We start from the raw sequence: 5,982 nt of genomic DNA on the forward strand, positions 1-5,982 counted from the left end.
GAAGTGGCTCATTAGGGCATTTCCTGAACCTTGGTTGGAATTTCAGTTAAGGAAGAAGAAATGACACAGCAGTTTCAAGTTAAGACAACTTCCTTTCTTTATCTGAAATACGCTACTAATTTGAGAAACAACACTCCAACAAAACTACTTGACAGTCATATAACTACACTAAAGCCTTCCTTGAGCCCATGAGTGTCCTATGATTAATATTTTTTCCCAGAATTCTCACAAGTCATGTATGGCTATTATCAAAATGGACTAACATTCAAAAAGCACATTTTCAACAAATTTACCTGCACCGTTTTTTAAGTTTTAAAAATTGCACTTTTGCTTAGGGTATAAATAGATTTTGAGTTTTTGCTCAAGGCTATTAAATTTCCCCTATTTCATACTATCACATTTTTTTCACATATGATTTTGCTCTCAAAGTGACTCCAGAGTAATTGTTATCTTGTCCAAGAATATACTATCTTCCCGTGAATATGGAAAATATACAATTCCAATTATTACTGTTATTTATATCTTAATTTGGTGTATATTTTTAAGACACATGAAAACTTGGAACTCACTGCCTTTACAAATGAAACCACTTGAGAGGCCTCATTCCATGTATTATGTATCTTTCAGGAAAGTAAAAACAAAAGATGTAAGTTTCTTTCCACCCTATGATTTGTGATTTGAAACTCTGCATTCATTTTATGACAGTTATACTATTTGCTTATTTTATCTATATTTTTAAACATATGCAAAGCATGGTTTTCAAGTAAATTATTTGTTTCATGTAAAGTGTACATACACATTTCACTTGCCTTTGTGTTTTAAAAATCAAGGAATTAACTGACATTTACCTTTGTCAAGGAGTAGAGATTACATGAAGATATCTCAGCACATTGTACCCTGCTTTATGAATTTCAAAGCTATTTTTAAAAAGTACTGTCTTTATCAATAGCAAACTTTCATTACCTGATAATTTCTCATTATGTTATCATACATTTACATCGCCTAGGATGCTTGGAAGTACTAAATATTTAATTTAGCATAAAATTTATATAATTAGTTAGTATTAGAAATACAGAAACAATATCCATGCTAGAAATTTCATTAGGAAAGGGAACATTAGAGATCTCAACTTCTACTAGAAAACATATTGGAATAGTTTGATACATCTTTGAGATAAAAAGTGTTTAAAAAATTCAATGCATCTGTTAAAATACATTTGTGAAGAGTCAGAAGGTTTGCTTAGTAGTTAGACAGATAACTTTGATTCTCAGAAGATGGAAATGTGTGGGCAGGCAATTTGGCCTAGTGCTTAAGCTGATGCTTGAGGTACTGCACCCCATATGGGAATGCCTGAGTTTCAGTCCAAGCTCCATTCTTGATTCCAGCTTCCCGCTAATGTACACCCTGGGAGGCATCAGTTTGACTCAGGTAACGGTGTTCCCACGAACCGCATGGGGAGACCTGTATTGATTTTCTGGTTCCCCTTCCACCTGATCCAGTGCCAGCCATTGTAGGCATTTAGGGGGTAAACCAACAAATAGAAGTGCATTCTCTCTCTCTCTCTCTCTCTCTCTCTCTCTCTCTCTCTCTCTTCTCTCATCTTCCTGCTTCTGAAATTGGGGAAATGCTTTTTATTCATACCTTTAAAACACTTATAATATAGTTAATTGTGATACTGAATTATACACTTTCTCCTTATTTGTTTGCACTTGTCTTCTTACATAAAACTGTGCTGTTGCAGGATTGGCGCATACCATTTTCTTTGTATGTGCAGTTCTGTCCTAGTTTTATTGCACTGAAAATGATGTAAAATATGTGACTCAGCTGTAGCCCACGCAGAGTACAGGAGCTGAGGTATTCATGACCCCCCCAAACCAAAAGTCACTCCTTTCAGGCTGCCTCCAGGGGAATCCTTAAACTCAGGTACAGTCCGCCCACGTTGCAACATGGACAAAGTCATGTGAATCATTTTGAAAACAGCCCCTGACAAAACTTAAGACTTCTGGCTATTGGAAGACAAGCTGTTATTTACCAAAATGATAGTGGGCATATGGGAATATAGAACAAATGCCAAAAATAACTGATCCAAATATTTAGAGTAAGTCTGTCACACAGTATACAACATATGTTAAAATGTTAAATTACTGGGGCTGGCACTGTGGTGTAGCAGGTAAAGCCACCGCCTGCAGTGCCCGCATCCCACATGGGGGCCAGTTCGAGTCCCAGCTGCTCCACTTCTGACTTAGCTCTCTGCTGTGGCCTGGGAAAGTAGTAGAAGATGGCCCAAGTCCTTGGGCCCCTGCACCCACATGGGAGACCGGGAGGAAGCTCCTGGCTCCTGGTTTTGGATTGGTGCAGTTTCAGCCATTGCGGCTATCTGGGGAGTGAACCAGCGGATGAAGACCTCTCTCTTTGCCTCTGCCTTTGCCTCTCTGTAACTTTGCCTTTCAAACAAATAAATAAATCTTTTTTTTAAAAGTTAAAATACTAACCTTTAATGTTTTTACATTAACATCTAATCAAAACTAATAACCTATTTATTTATCCATTGACAAATAAGATTCTATGAAACTCCTGCCATGTCCCTGCCATGTATACAAAAAGTCCTTACCTGCAAAGAAATTAAAGCCTAATATCTAAAGATAAATTACCCATGGTTTAAAAAATACATGATAGAAAAACAGAAATATAATGGGATCATGTATGAAAACACAAATGAAAACTGATATTGGGAATGAAAGGATTGCTTTTCTTACAGCTGGCTTCCGGAAGATCGTAGGACAGTGACATGAGATGCCTGAATGTACAGATCACTTGGTTTCAAAGGCCAAACATATTTTTGACCACTAAGGTAAAAGATGTTTAAGTTAAAAATATCAACAAATCATACAGGGAAAAAATGTTGCTTGATCAGTGGCAGCTGATATGCCTTTGGAAATGCACTCAGGAAGTAGTTTGATGAGTAGGTGAAAGATGACTAAGAAGACTTCATATTGGCCTTTCCATCAGGAAAGGAAAAACAATATATTCATTGTTACTTTAGATTGCTTTCATAGAAATCTCAAAAATAAAAGGTTATGGGTAAAAACTTTCTAAAGGCAATGGATTTTATACATGAGATTTTAAGGGTCTTAATGCGCATTAAAATGACTTTTTTTCATACCAAACATGTAGACCAATTAAGGTTATCATTAATTTAGAAAAAAATTCTGAACTATTAAACAACAAAGAAATCTAACTTCTCTCTTAAAAATCTAAATCAAAGTAAAAATATGTATCTCCTAAGAAATTTAGAAAGGAAGTCAAAAATCCATAGAAAACAGGCAAATAAAATCAAATATGGGTATTCAGAGCTGGAATCTTTATGTTATGAATAGAAGTCATATCATTAGAGAGATAATATTATAAATAAATCCCTTGGAAAAAATTGATATTGATTATTCAAAAGTCTGATTTCATTACCAGTTTTGAGAACTGCAAAAAAAGTTAAAAAGGAAAGAAATGTTTTCATGAGATAAGACTGAACTCTGCTCAGATTAAAATTTTAAGAGAAACACTTAATGTCAAATTTGACCTTGGATCCTGATATTATTTAAGGAGTAAAAACTATCTAACACATAGGAGTTTAAGTTTCCTGAGGTTGAAGCATATGCAGATTTCTACTATTTCACTACATGCTAATAAATATATTGTTTGTAAACTTTAATATCTTTGCAACTGCATTTTCTTTCACTCCACAGATGTTATACACACTTAACAAAAAACACATGAGACCCAAGTGCTATGGCAAATGTTTAAAATGTACCTGTCACTGTACAATTACAACAACAGTCCATTTCCACTTCTCACATGTTCTGCATCTACCTCAGTGAACCTGAAAAACATTAGCTCGCAATCACTTACCAGAGTGAACAGAAATGTATATATATTTGCCATTGCTTTGTGAGAAATGGATAAAAATCCACTGAAAAAAATAAAATGACTCTCTCAACTTTTCTGTCCCAATCAACTCAGTTTTGAAAAACAATGAGTTTCTAGAAACCTCTGTGGTATTAATGCAGTTTAACTTTTCTATTATACCAAGGACTTTAAGATTTGTCTATAGTTTGCATTTAATCTTGGCACACACTAGAGTATTAAACATATAACCAGTCCACCTATAAATTTTGAAATAGTCAAACTTGGCTTGAACATGCAATCTCTGTGTCCTTTTTCGTTTTCCCAGACAGGTGCCACTACTCTTTCTCATCTTCCCATTTTTGCCACTTTTTAAAACTATTTTTAGAAAATATTCTAATTAATTCATTATATATCTTGCTCACTAAGTTATAAATGGCTGGTAAGACTTTAAATATTCTTGCTCCCAAAAGCATTTGCATTTTGAAGGTAATATATCCTTAAGGTAAAGAAGGGAGAATATATTTAAAATTGGGAAGGGAAGATTACAAAATTCTAAAAATTCACAGTATTTCATGCAGGCTGCCATCTAATGTAAGCAGGCTATATAGAGACCAGACAACATATTTTCCATAAAATAAATAAAAATAAAGATTCTTCCTTAGTAATGTTAGGATGTTCCAAATGAGATGGTATCTGCCATGATTGACACTGCAGCTCTCCAGAGATCAGAAAAATGACAAGTCTCTACAGTCTGCCAAAATTGTACAGCTGCTGTCTGTCAGACAAGGTAGGACAGGGTATGCTGTCATAACAAACAACTCCATAAAAAACACAATGTTAAAAAACAAATAGGGATTTGGTATCCTACACATCGCTGTGGATTGGCAGGAAAGCTTTGTTCCACACAGCTACTCCAGGACCTAGGATGACGGAGGCTCCATCCTTAAATGCTTTCAACACCATTGAGGCAGGAAGCAGAATGTGGAGACTCATATACAGGCCCTTAGAGCTTCTGCAAGAAGTGCCATTCATCACTTCTTCAAATAAGCAGTCAATGGCTCTTCCTACTGCAAAGGAAGCAAACCTGCTATCTCACCATGTGTTAAGAAGAGAGAACCAGAGTATCTGTTGTTAAGGTGAATGACTGCCTCTGGTTTCTCTTCAGATCATATAAATCTTTTGCCTTTCAATAAAGATTTCTGTGGAGAGGATGAATGACTGTGGCACTTGGATAGTAGTCTTTAACATATCAACTATTACCAAGGAATCACTCTTTAGCATAGAGTAGCTCTTCTATAATGTCATATAAGAAACTCATTCTGTTCCTCAAATAATAGGCTATGACTTTTATTATTAATGATTTCACTGTAAATACAAGTAAGAGAAAAGGAGGAAACCAGAGAAGAGTTAACAAAAATTCTGTTTGAGTATATGTGTTTATCAATATTGTGATTTTTGTTCTTATCTATGGCACAAACATCTTCCAATATCTATCTGCAATGGATAAATTGTCATCTTTCAGAAAGTATAAAATATGAGAGAGACATTTAACAAATTCAAATCTTTTTTGAGAAAGCATACATTTCCCAAAGATACTATGATACGTTTACCAATACAACTAATAAGAAAGGAAGAAAACTTAGAAAGGGTCAGAAGACCAAGGAGATAGAAAGAAGTGAGTGGAAATACTTTTCCATGTTTCCCACTTTGAAGTTTGTTTTGTTTAGTTTATAGTATGTCTGTCCTTTTGTTTCTTTCTCAATGTGGCCATGCTCAGCCAAAGAAACAGTAATGCTCACAATTTATCTCAAAGAAAAGCTGATCAAGCATATTCTAGGTGTTATGGTTAAGAAGAAGGACATTGTATAAAACATTTTTAGAATGTGTCTTCATCCACACTAGTTAAGACAATAAAGAGCTTGATATTGTAGGGTCAAAATTTGATTATCTGGAAAATTCAATTCCATCCTTGATTTGCTCTTGACACTCAAACATTCAGGACACAGTTCAACAACAGTGGGCAGGAAGCAGGCCGATGAGAACTACAGGCTGATGTGGCTGGTGCAGAAATGGCTGGGGTCA

The 5,982-nt window shown here is 35.1% G+C and overlaps 1 non-coding gene across 1 annotated transcript; it reads left to right on the forward strand.

Annotated features, from left to right (window-relative positions):
• The first annotated feature begins 5,045 nt into the window (after window positions 1-5,045).
• Window positions 5,046-5,164, forward strand: LOC127491859 (U5 spliceosomal RNA). The gene has a single exon (XR_007920793.1). It is a non-coding gene; the product is annotated as a U5 spliceosomal RNA (small nuclear RNA).
• Window positions 5,165-5,982: the final 818 nt, after the last annotated feature.

The sequence above is a fragment of the Oryctolagus cuniculus genome, chromosome 3, assembly GCF_964237555.1.
Source record: "Oryctolagus cuniculus chromosome 3, mOryCun1.1, whole genome shotgun sequence".
NCBI classification, from domain to species: domain Eukaryota; kingdom Metazoa; phylum Chordata; class Mammalia; order Lagomorpha; family Leporidae; genus Oryctolagus; species Oryctolagus cuniculus.